The 13,617-nt window shown below is 36.6% G+C and overlaps 1 protein-coding gene across 10 annotated transcripts in view; it reads right to left on the bottom strand.

Moving 5' to 3' along the window:
• Positions 1-10,040, bottom strand: part of LOC109050388 (histone-lysine N-methyltransferase 2C-like) — a 140,651-nt gene extending 130,611 nt beyond the window's left edge. For 5 of the 10 annotated variants that reach the window (XM_042752514.1, XM_042752519.1, XM_042752520.1 and 2 more), the window contains exon 1: positions 9,657-10,037. The gene's annotated coding sequence lies outside the window, so the exon portion shown is untranslated. Of the gene's footprint in view, positions 1-9,656 lie in introns of all 10 variants that reach the window. The other 5 variants (XM_042752518.1, XM_042752523.1, XR_006158534.1 and 2 more) reach the window with 4 other exon arrangements.
• Positions 10,041-13,617: the final 3,577 nt, after the last annotated feature.

Raw genomic sequence — 13,617 nt, 5'->3', positions numbered from 1 at the left:
CTCCACAGGCCACAATCAAAAACCTGATTAACTCAAAGGAACATGCGAAGGAGATCTGCGTGTTGCACTGCGTAAGGCAAATGGTGATCACACCAGATACTGTCTGGTTTTCAGACCCCCCGGGCCCCCAATACAGTAAAACTGCACATTTTAGAGTGGCCTTTTATTGTGGCCAGCCTAAGGCACACCTGTGCAAGAATCATGCTGTCTAATCAGCATCTTGATATGCCACTCCTGTGAGGAGGATGGATTGTCTCGGCAAAGGAGAAGTGCTCACTAACACAGATTTAGACAGATTTGTGAACAATATTTGAGAGAAATAGGCCTTTTGTGTAAATCTAAATTCACATTTTTACATCATTTTGAGAGCCTAATTACCAAAAAAGTCTCACCAATAAAAGGCAAAACACTTCAACATAAATCAAACATAAAGCAGTCTTACAAATAAAGCCGCATTTCCACCTCTGGAACATTACCCAGGAACTAGGGACTTTTGTGTTTCCACAGCAGGAACCAGGATATAAATGAAGTTCCAGGTAAAAAAAAATACCCCTCAGAAAGTCCCTGCTCACGAGGTAGTACTTTTTCAAAGGTCCGGAACTTTCGGGGGTGTGACTTGAGTGCTGAACATGCTGATTGGTTGAGTTCACGCAGCATTGTGATTTCAACCACCATTTATTCGGATCGTTTTCAAAATATTACTGTTATTGTGTCATGAAATGTAGTTTTAAAAGTATTTCAGGTTAGAATGTAATTGTTTAAAACTCAAATCTGCTGTTTATTTATAAAGACAGCGCCTGTTTAAAAATGTGTTTCGCAGATTTCGGAGATGATCAGCTCCACGCGAGAGCAGTCTCACCTCGGCTAGTCCTTCTGACATTTGCCGCTGGTTCTGATGTCTCTTTAGTGGTTAAACATAAAATATAATTCGTTTTGGGTAAATCTAACAGGTAATGTTTGGTCTGTATTCAATTTATCTATATGTTAAACTGAAAATAAAAAGAGGCAATTGATATAATATTTCATTTTATTAGCCCTATTCGCACGGGATTAGTATTATCTAGGGATCTTGTGTGATTTTGAAATTACCCTTCCACATCTGAATTTCGTGTGGTGCATTCGCACGGGATAAGCGAAGCCTGTGATTTTACTCAAATGTACTGACTTATCTCCCGGATACCCAGATGTCAAGGCTTTGAGAGTCCCGTTCTATGGTTCACATGGATTAAAACAAACAAAAAAAAATTAATATAGTTTCTTGCACTTCATTTACATTTCACCAGGTTAAAATAATATCTCAAGCTTTATGTTTGATTTATTTGTAACACATTAACCTCAAAACCTTTTCAGCTTTCTCTTTCTGCAAATTGTATGGTGTAGTGATATGACAGCACCCAAAATACAATTAAATGCTCCAACGCAGCTCCATTCTTCGTGAAAGATGGATAAAAAGCAAACAAAAACCTCAAAAAATGATATACCCCAATCCAGGCCAAATCACAGAGATGTTGATTCGCACGGGACTAATATTATCACAGGACCTCGTTGTTCGGTGAAATAAGGTAGGTCTTTTGCGGGGGAATTTTTACTTTACAAGTTACAAACATGGCCGATTAGGGCTGTGCAAAAAATCGAATGCGATTCTCATGCGCATCTCCTCAGTAAAGGCGCTCCTGTGATTAGTAGTGTATCTCTAGCACGTGCGTTCAGATCAGGACTGCCAGGTTTTCAAAACAAAACCTGCCCAATTGCTTCTCAAAACTAGTCCAATCGCGTTTCGTTCCGGCCGATAAAAATACACGTTTTTGGCAGGGTTCCCTTGAGAATATTCACATTTTAGGGGCTAAATATCACGTTATTGGTATTGGGGTCGCTTCAACCAGCGAACATAAAAAACAACCACAGACTTGGCAACACTGGTTGGCATTTACTACACAGAGCCGTAATTCACTGACAATTTACACAAAATCGATTTTAAAATCGCAGGCAATTCTTTGTCAATTTTGAAAGCGATTTTGTGTAGCTTGTCGGTGGACAACGGCTCTGTGTAGTAAATGCCGCTCCACCTGAACCAGTGTTGCCAAGTCTGCCAAGTTGTTTTTCATGTCCGCGGGTTGAAGCGACCCCAATACCAATAACGTGATATTTAGCCCCTAAAATGCGAATTTTACCAAGGCAACCCTGCCAAAAAACGTATATTTTAACCACGGGATGCAATTTTTATCGGGAAACCTCCTGGAAACGCAATTGGGCTAGTTTTGGACTAGTTTTGAGAAGCAACTGGGCAGGATTTGTTGTGAAAACCTGGCAACCCTGATCTTAACGCACGTTCTGGAGATATACTACTAATTACAGGAGCGTCTTTACTGATGAGATGCGCATGAAAATCGCATTCAATTTTTTGCACAGCCCTATGGCCGATTCACATGGGATTAAGATCACAGACAACCTCCGCAATTATTACAAATGACTAGAGGTCACCAGGTAATACTTATCCCGTGCGAATAGGGCTATTGTAATGGTTGTATATATACACATTTCCCTGAACTAAGTACATTTCTGCAGCTATTATTATGTTTAAATGAAAACGAAAGGAGGCAGTGGTATTTGACATCCTATTTCGTTTTATTGTAAATATATAGTGAGGCAAATTGCAGTAGCCAAGCCGAGCTGACTGATGTTCAAGTACGCTGCTGTTTGCAGAATTACCGGACTTGTGTCGTATTCAGTCGAATTCGCAAAGTCTGAACTACCGAGGATGCAAGTCCGAATTTTGCATACATTGTTGTATTGAGAAACGCGTGCAGACCTACGTCACCAGACTATTTGCCTAATCTTCACGGTACTTTAGACCGCAGTGGAAACGCAGAACACAACAGGTCTAGAGGGAAAATAGTTCCTGGGAAAAAAAGTTCCTGGTACAGTTATTCTGGGTAATTTGGGTGGAAAAGCGGTATAAATAAAATAATGCTTAAATAATGAAAACAAGTTACTGGACAGCATTACTTACGTGTAAAAAAAAACAAAAAAAATTATTATTTCATGCCATGAACAGTGGCGTAGTGGAGGGGGTGGGGGGTGTTTACCACAAAGTATATTTTGATCACCCCATTAAAAATGACTTTCAAACTGGACCATTTAGAGATTTAAAGTGCTGGAAACAGTTGTGTGAAATGACTTGAAAGTCACTGAAAACTGCTTGAATTGCTCTCTCAAAAGGTTGTACAAACCCTGAAATAAATGATGTAATGCATTCAGCTATTTCTACCTCAACGCCATGGTTACAGTAAGCGTTACTGCTTCTGGTTTCCAGACATATGTCAGCGCTGTTTATAACAAGAGAATTCTGTGCAGAATTTGAATGATTCTCACGAGATCTCGCAGCAACCTTATCATTGTGCAGCGAATTCAAACACTTCTCACTGGATCTCGCAGCACTGTTGCATCTGTACTGTAACAGTGTTCCGAAATCAACTTTGCTCCCGAGTAAAACTTGTTTGCGTCGTGGTCTGAGCTGATAAACTGTCCGTGCTGCGCAGCTGAAACGTAGCGGGTTAGTTTTGCTTTTGTTTCGTTTGCTGTTTGATGTTTCTCAAATGCAAATGGCAGCGCTTATGAGTTGAACAACGCAGTGGTCGCGCCAGTGCAACCGTTCACAAAAATTTGTCGCACCGGTGACAAAATGTGGCCATTTGGTCATAGTCTGGAGCCCTGATATATATATTTTACCCTCACTGGGGGCTTAAATACAATTAATTGTATTTAATTTAATTTCCAATTGTATTTAATTTAATTTCCATTTCATTCACAGTAAACTATTGTAGTTTCTGGCTGGGATGCTTCCCCACATGAAGAAAAGACTAAGAACATTATTTGACATATTATTTAACATATAGACTTTACTAGTATCAGTAAAATCTGTGTCCCATTCACTGAGAGAGACACTGTATGACAAAGTAAGGAGAACTCCACCATTTTAATGCTGTAATTCTGCATAATTTACAATGCATATAATAATGCATAATATTAGTATGTAATTAAATGTAATACTAGCCTATGTAATTAAAATGAATTTCAATAAATAAAATATTGTTAAAAAATACACATTATTTGTTATTTGTCACATGTAGCAGACCATTTTTGTGCCGTGGGTAATAGGAGGATTTCCACCCGGCTACCACCGCAAGTATATTTCAAACCCGCGGGAAGCACTGATGTCAATGTGTTGTCACGTTTTTAGACTTGAGTTATTAACTTACATATTAACTCCTTAAATCCTTAACTCATTAACTCCTCACCAAACCTCCCAAATAAAATTTGAATTATTATTCAGTTTGAAGATTTTTAAAGTTTGAAAAAATAGACAATATTTAACAGACTAAATGTGACCATCAAATAAAACACACATCTTTTTCTAGCTGTTCTCATTTGTCACCACATACGCATGGGACACATGTAAATGTAAATGTCACTTTCGTGAGTTTATTATGTGAATTATGCAATGCAATAAAGATAATAGATGCCAACACCAGGGATGAAGTTGCTAAATATAGCATGTACACAAAAGCCAGCATCTAGTATCCTGCCAGCTTATGCCAAAGTTTATCATTAGCAACTTAACAGCTTTAGACTTTGGGAGTATGGTGAAGTACCAAAACATCTATGAGGGTAAATTTTTAAGAACATGTGCAGGTTATCATAACATGTGCACCAACATGAAACAAAATCTGTCCTCACCAGTGCAAAGGCCAAAAGCTTACATCTGCCAAGCACTACTTTTTCCTGGAAAGCATCAGTGTTGAAACAGCACACTTTCCACTTACAATAAAACTGTGATGGCTATTATGGATGTGGCCTAATTAGTCTGTAAAAGCTCTTTATTACTTCACCTATCAACTGTAAAAATGTACAACTGTCAACAGTTCTAGGAACAATGACTTTAAAAAATGGCAAATGACAAAATTTTGTGTTAATTTGTCCTTTCAAACACAATACTCCAGAGAGAGCTTTATATCTGCGGGTGTTCTGAGACGCGGGTTTGTGCGCTTCGGATGAGCATGCACAAATCTTCTCACTTCGAGCGCAAGCTCGCGTCCTCTGGCTCATAAATGTTTAAACTAGCAGAGCTTAAATGAGTTTAGTTTAAACACAGATATCAACGTATGCTGTTCAGGTCTCACCTGTGCGCACGCGCCTCAGCACCTGGGTGATGACAGAAAAAATGATTGCTCATATTCTAGCATACGTTGTGTCAAAAAAATAAAAATTATATTCATCTATATTTACACTTCTGGTTAAAAGTCTGGAAAACCAATTTAATCATTTATTTTTTCTCATGTTGTTGAAATAAAGTCTCTTATGTTCTCTTATTTATAATGCAGTAAAAAAAACATTATTCTAAAATAACGTTGTCTATTTTAATATACATATTCAAATGTAATTTATTCCTGTGATACAAAGCTGAATTTTCAGCAGCTATTACTCCAGTCTTCAATGTCGCATGATCCTTCAGAAAACATTGTAATAGGAGATCTGACACGAACAACTGCTACAAAAATCAAAAAACAAAACTATAAGCTAGAAACCCTATGCTCACTTAAAAGACAATCAAACAATCTTTACATACTCTGCTCCCGTTAGTGACACTCACATGGTGTTTGCATACTCTATCACAGATGAAGTGAATAAAATGCAATATTTGTCAAAAACACAAGACATTTCAGAAACGTTTTAATGAGCAACAGAAACACTTTTTATATTCTGCTTAATATGGCACCATCTTCTCAAGAATAAAGTTCAACATAATAATCATATATGTTTGTAAAATGGCACAGTTTTTTTTTTTAAATAAGCCTAAGTACACTCTTAACATTAGTCTGTGAAGTATTATAATATGATAATCAAGTATTATTTAACTTTAGTAATTAGAAATAAAACTTGATAACCATGTTTGAATGCATATTAGTCATTTTAACTGAACATTTTAACTGGACTGGTGGTGGTGCTTTTTTGGGTCATTCAGTGTTTCTGTAAAAAATAAAAAAAAATAAAGAAAAAAAAGAAAGAAAAATAGGGGAAAAAACAACAAAAATACTGATAAGATAATGATATGAATTCTACTTATAAGAACAATATAAAACACACTAAGGATTAATGAATATTAATCAGGTTGTGTGCGTTCACTCTGACTGATTTGCTGAAACCAATACAGGGACGATAATAGGTGAGCACCAGCTAGGGGTGTGACGAGACACTTATCCCACGAGACGAGACGAGACACGAGACTGGGTTCACAAGAACGAGACCAGACGGGATTTTTAGACTTTTTTTTTAAAGAAATCCTCAATGACTAAATAGTATTTTATTCAACTGAAAAACACAAAATGCAAAAAATGTAGAAGCATTTTGAAATCAACTTGTGCTTTATGAAATTAAACTTCTATTATATATCTACATAATATAATATATCTATTATATGCCGCAATAAACAACATGAAACATAAACTAGAGCTGCACAATTCTGGATACATAGAGAATCATGTTTATATATATATATATATAAATTGGAGATCGTGATTATCTCAATTCTGAAGAAAAAAAGATTAGAAAACCAAACAAAATAAAATAATTTACTAGTGGTTTTGACAAAATGCTCATTGCTTAAGTCTTTAAAAAATATAATAATTTGAACAAAATAAATAAATGAGTCAGTGTCTCAATTCATAAAGACTTGTTTCATTATTGGAATCTCCTGAATGAATGATTCAATGACAAATACTTTTAAACGGGCAGTTGTCGCCACCTGCTGGAGGAAGAGTGTAAGCATTACAACACATACACGTTTTTAGATACTTTTGATTTGAACGCTACTGTAGAGAATAAGTGTTTATACCCAAACTATAAACTTTTATCTCAGTACTTATGTTAATTAAATGTCTGTAACACAGAAATAATGATGTGTGGTTGAAAATACTTTCTGTGTTGTTAAGCAGCAGCCTGAATGATTCATTAACATGGGCAGCGACAAAACGTGCTTCTCACGCTCCACTGACTCTCGCGATGTGAAACAATTGTAACAGACATAGCTGAATCGTTGTCTTTCAGGAATAAGATTGCTTGAGTGTTTGAATTGAGATCGCGATCTTTAAACGATTAATTGTGCAGCTCTAATGTAAACAGCAAATTGTTTTGCAAGGATATCGTCACGTTCTCGCGAGACCAGCCGGATCTCGCGGGACACATCGGATCTCACGAGATCTCGTAGCACGTGATCTCGTCACATCCCTAGCGCCAGCCAATGAGATTACCGTTTGTGCATTAGTTCCGCCTACTACAAGAAAAAAAACGTCAGTTCTTAAAAGCTGAAGAATTCCAAAGGGAAGGCCGTTATTTTGACAGGAAAATACAACAAACAATATTGTTTACATGTAGCGCGTCAATTCTCTTTCTCTCTCTCTCTCTGTGTGTGTGTGAGACAAAGTGACGGTGAGGCATGCACCTTCACACTAGAGTTTACGGTACGTCAAATACAGGTGCGCTGTGCATCCATTGAGATTAAATAAATAAAAGGCCAGCATAACATGGATTACACAATGAAGTGCCATGAGAAACAGTGACAGCACTCTTGCCACAGCAAACACAGCTCTAGTGGATTCAGACTTCGTTCCAGGTAACACTGGTAGATTACAGTAAACTGAGCATGCTAGGGCAAGTCAATCCTTCACCAGATACTAGTCTCAGTAACTTCTGACTAAGACAAATGTGACGAAATAGCAACTTGAAACTCAACAGCACAGCCCCAAGTGAGGGACTGGACATTAAGCAGCCCAAACCAGAGGGCTTCTGGAGTCAGTGATCACTGAATGCATGTAACACCAGACAACAACCAGGTACCGCAGGACTTGTTACGAAAACAACATCATGATAACTACACTGGCTGCAAGTTTCACTGCAGAAAATATGATGGTCATTCTCCGCCATGTGATTCTAAATTCAAACAAGCACACTTTTTTAATTTGGCAGTAACTTTTTAAGCACAAAAACTTGGTAGGTTATTTAAAACTTTTGCTTTCCAGTCCATTCTCCCAAAAAGCGTTTGCAAGTGAGCAGATTCTATAAAGCCAAGCTGCTTCTCTGTGGTGGATAGTGAAGAATAGGTCAGATCTGAACTCCTCTGGAGAGGCTGCCATTGAAGCAACTGAACTCAACCAATTCTCATGTGTCTCATTAAACCACTTAAAGTGAAAAATGGTCTCCTACTATTATGAGAATTGTTCAGCAGAGCTGCAGAAGCAGCGGAAAGGCCATCTGCAAAATAGCTTTCTAAATACTGTGCACTATGTTTTGTTCTATTTATCTTAATAGTCACCATCCATATGGCAGCAAGTGAGGTCCAGTTATCATCTTGACAATTTAAAAAATGGCTAGTTTGCATTTTTATTCCATTTCTTTTTAAATATATGTCTGGACTGCAGATACTAGGTAGTCTGGTCAAATAATGACTGAGTGAAGAAAAGATTAAATAATCACATTGGAAATGCAAGGTGCATTCTGTCATACAGTTTTGCACATATTGTGCTCTGCCAAAATGCGCAATATACAACAATAAAGCCATCTAGATATTCATTTCATACAGAAAAAAAAAATTAATACTGTACACAGCCATTCCAAACATAGTCTTAAAGAGTCTTTAGGTGGATGACAAATAAATACAACCTTATTTATAATGCCTAGAAATACAATACATGAACTGGATTAGTAAATAAATAAAAAGGTAATTTCGTAAAAAAATAAAAAAATAAAAAATAAAAATGCTTTTAAAGACTAAATACCAAACCATATAGACCCTCAACGAATATGAGCTCATAAAAAAAACTGTTCATTAAAAAAAAAAAATAGTAGTTATGGACGCCGTGTAACACGTCACACTGCTGTCAATGCTTGACATGTCAAGTCAGCAAACCCTTACAAGCTGGAAAAGTATATCTATATCGTAATAACTTGATTAAAACTCTCACAACTAAGTAATTTAGAATCCCCAGTTATGCAATCAGTATTTTAAAGCAGCAGGGTACTCCTGAGGATAAAGTCTGGGTTGAGGGAGACTGGTTTGTTTAGTAGCTCTTAACTTGACTGGAGGAAGATGGCTGGACCTCTGTGAAAACAAAACAACTTTCTGCCGCTAAACGTCGGTGTGACGTTTACTAAACAACGTCGGGCCACCCTTACTCTTCTGGACTGAAACCAACGGCATACAGACTTATTTTATAACCCAGATAGATATTTTTCTCGTTACTTCCTCGTTGTCCTTCACACTCCCATACGAAATGCAATACTTTCGTTTATTCTGAAGGTTAGGGAGTAATCTGTCATTAGTTAAATACCTCGATCAAACCAAGACGTATAGCCGCGGAATGATATATGCGCGCTCTCAGACTTTATAACAATCTGTCATTAGAATGTTACAATGTTACTCTTCACACTCGCACAGGCTGCAACTATCACCACTTTCCGATGAAAACCAAAACAACACTTGCGTTCCACTTCAAACATCAAATATCGCACCTTTCACCCAAACATAAACTACAAACACCAACATATAAACAAATAAACACGGCGGAAAGCGTGAGGAATGATGAAGAGTAGCTAATGCTTACGGAATTGATGCAATTCTCTTCTTTCCTTTCCAGCTTCCAGCTAACTTAATTCAGAATGTAATCCAAGAAGAAACTTTTCCCGAAGCTCTCATGTGGATTAGGCGTTTGGTACGATATTTCAGGTCGAAACATTCCTCATTTGGGTGAAAGAAGCATAGTTTTCCTCGATTATATGAATTTTAAAGTTGTAGCGTTTACTCCATCATGGTGGCCATGTTTAAGAGAGACCGAAACACTGCCTGTCACTGCAACGGACAAATAGACCCACTTTAACGTTTAAGACAGTGTTACAGTGTTAAATTGCGCACAACTCGTACAGAACATTTACAAACCGAAAATATGACGTGTGATGTGCTAATGATAACAGTTATTTCGCTTTAAAACTGCATGGAGATATTTTTAAAAAAGTCTCACTGACCCTGCGGAGCGACACATAGGGACACACTGGAGGTAAAAAGTCTTCTCAGTCGTCAGCAGTGGGCGGTAAAACGCGGAAGTAGACTCTGGCAATTGAACTGGATTGAGTCCATATCGCTTTTCAGCGTTTAAAGGCAGTATTACTTAACTCACACTCTTTCGTCATCTTTTAGCGAATATTTTTCAGTTATTACATTATATTTATTATTTTAAAACACCCCATCAAATGACCAAATATTAGTATTGTTTGTTTTAGTATAAAGTAAACTTATTATTTCTGTTTGTTAATAGTTTGCACATAGACATTTATTTACACGTGTAAAGTTACCGGTGCATTTCCTTTTTCTTTCTTTCTTTCTTTCTTTCTTTCTTTCTTTCTTTCTTTCTTTCTTTCAATTTCCATTATATATACTATCACCCCACCATTATTACACTACACTATTCTGAATACATACTTAAAATAAATAAAAGCATACAATAACAGAGAAGAGAGAGAGAGAGAACATTTACATGATTTTTGATGACATAAACCAAGCAGTAATTATCACAAGCTCACCAATTTCCTGTTTATTTTTTTTTCTTTAAGCAGATGAAGTCTATTTTTTTTTCTTTCACAGCAATGTAGACAAATTCAACAAATCAGCAAATAAATGCACACTATTCCATCTCATTTATTTACAGCCTTCATTGTAACTATAGAAAATAAACCAAAGATAAAATAATAAAACACATAAAAGCAGTGTTTCATAAATACATTGGTAATTCTGTGGGGTTTTTTTCATAAAAAAAAGGGGGGCTCATTAAAGGTCAAGGATTCTAGGGAAGATGTCCAAAGCAGTCCAGGTGCAAGAGGAAATGAGCTTCTTGGCCTGAAAGAAGCACCAGTGTTTGAAAGACAGTGTCTCACTGATGCTTTCATCGCTCTGCTTCGACACGTTTCCTCTTTCCCTCACTGAATGATCCACGCTGTGTGTGTGAGAGAACTTGTGCATGGGACTGGTTACAAAAGTCTGTCCTCAGCGTTTAACAACAAAATTGATTATTTCAAAAACAAACATTTCAGGGATTTTTAGGTCTAATTTTTCAATACATATTCTCTAGCCTATAGATTACCATTTTCTGCCTCTAACATAAAAATAAATAACACCAAGTAGGACCTTTGCACACACACACACACATGCACATGCACAACAACAACATCCACTAATTACAACAAAATAAACCACAAGGTTGAATAAATTTTCCCTTAGTTTTTCCTGTGTAAAAACAACCCATTTGTGGCCTAATTATTCTTTTTTTGTTAGCTGATGAAGTGCTAAAGCTAAAATCCAATTGTGTAGTATTCACCCAGTTCACAAAGAATTCTTTTTAATGAACCTTACTGGTTAATGATTGTCGCACTTGTCTCATAATTGGCAGGAACGTATTATGTGGGTGGTCTTGGGAAGAAAAAAAAAAATAGAAAAAATTGCATAGCCTAGGTGTCATGCTTTATGCACACGGCCTGTAAAAAGTCACATTTTATTATTATTATCCATCATCTGAAACATGTTATGACTGATATTTCAAAAGGACTCAGGGAAAAGTGGGGTTAAATGCCCCCTACTGGTTTTCCCAAAATAACCACTAGATAAAGTCAAGATTTTTTATTTATTTATTTATTTTTTGTAGACTTTGTAGAACATCAGTTATATATGATATGAGAATAGTGAGGCCTGTAGATAGGGATTACATGTTATTCATTTGCTGCTTGTATTCTTAAAATAATAATAATAATAATAATAATAATAATAATAATAATAATAATAAAAACTAACACTAGCTTTCTAATCTTTTTGTATGCTGTTTTCTTTTCATTTATTATACAATTAGCAAAAGCAAAAAGACCTCTGTCACTAGCTTGCTCTATTCTTTTTCTGTTCTGTTTTCTTTTTATATTATTTAAAAAAAAAAAAACCTTGCTACGTGTACTGTGTTAAGCTAACTGAGACTTGTTATAGCACTTATATATTATTGCTCTTTTGTTGATTTTGATTGCTTCCATTGTCCTCATTTGTAAGTCACTTTGGATAAAAATGTCTGCTAAATAACTAAATGTAAATTTAAGAAAAATATGATTATATTTTCAGAATGACTTTTTTTCTTCTTCTTTTTTTAAACCTAGTCTGTGGGGTAAAATACCTCCAGGGGGCAAGGCTTAATTACTGTAGCTACTCTGTTCTGAACATCATATCCTTGGTTTTACTATCAAATGTATATTAACTAGTTGGTTGAATTAAAATATTTGGATTTTATATTTAAAGGGGTCATATGATGCGATTTCAATTTTTCCTCTCTCTTTGGAGAGTTACAAGCTCTTGGTGAATAAAGAAGATCTGTAAAGTTGCAAAGACTAAAGTCTCAAATCCAAAGAGATATTCTTTATAAAAGTTAAGCCTTGTCCACGCCCCCCTGAAACGGCACATTCTAACATGCCCCCACATATATATGTCACTATGTGGGATGATTTGCATAACGCCACCCAGATGTTCACTCAAAGAAAGAAGGCATACCTTTTATTCTTGCTGTAGTATTGTTGTTGCCACCGCCGCCATGTCATATAGACGCTGTGTGTTTCACTGTGAAAGCTTAACTAATTTGTTTGGCCTTCCAAAAGAGGACGAAATCCGCTTCGTCATGCCTGGGGCTGATCCGTGCTGGTCGCTGAGGAAATACATAAACTCTGCACTGTGGATCACTGAATCAGCTTTCACCGTGGACGAAGCGGAGTCCAGCCCGGGGTCGTCACATATGGTTGCTGCAAGACCAAGGTACGCTCCTTCGTAGAATCCGCCTCAAGCCGCCCGCCTCTGCTCACTCAAGCCGGCCGTGGTTCACTCTAGACCACGGCTCACTCAAGCTGGTGTGTGACGCTGTTTCGTTGAGAAAGCGAAACTTATTTGTTTGGCCTTCCAAAAGAAGACACGACTCCCACAGTATGTGGAAAATAATGTTTTTTGAACCTTAAACTGCATAAACACATTAACACATAATAATGTTCTTTTTAGCAGCATCATATGACCCCTTTAAAAATTATGCTACCTCAAGTTAGCATCAGATAGTTAGTTAGCTAGTGGGTTAGCATCAGAAAACAATATTTTTCAAATAGGCTGTTATAATTTTGTGATTCATAATTATTGACTATATTCTTTTTAGGTTTAAGCTAAAACTGCCTGGACTCTGATTCTGTTGTAAATGTATAAAGCAAACTGCTTTGTAAGACAGTGGGCATTTTACCCCACCTGTGGTACACATTTTAGTAAGTCATACTTATTGGATTTTTTTTTTTTTTTTTTTGCTAAATTTAACTGTAGACATGGACAAAATTAGGAGTTGGGTTTTTAGGCATTTATTTAGGTGTGTCCAACTCAAACAATAAAGTAGCCTATGTGATAATCAGATATTTTTAAGGTACACTATTACAGATATGTGGGAGGAAGGGAGCCCTTTCAAGGCTAAGCACCAGAAAAAGATTTGTCTCTTTTGTAATCACAACCAGGAGTTC

Source organism: Cyprinus carpio, chromosome B24 (assembly GCF_018340385.1).
Source record: "Cyprinus carpio isolate SPL01 chromosome B24, ASM1834038v1, whole genome shotgun sequence".
Lineage (NCBI taxonomy): Eukaryota > Metazoa > Chordata > Actinopteri > Cypriniformes > Cyprinidae > Cyprinus > Cyprinus carpio.
This window is presented reverse-complemented; position numbering and strand designations above follow the sequence as displayed.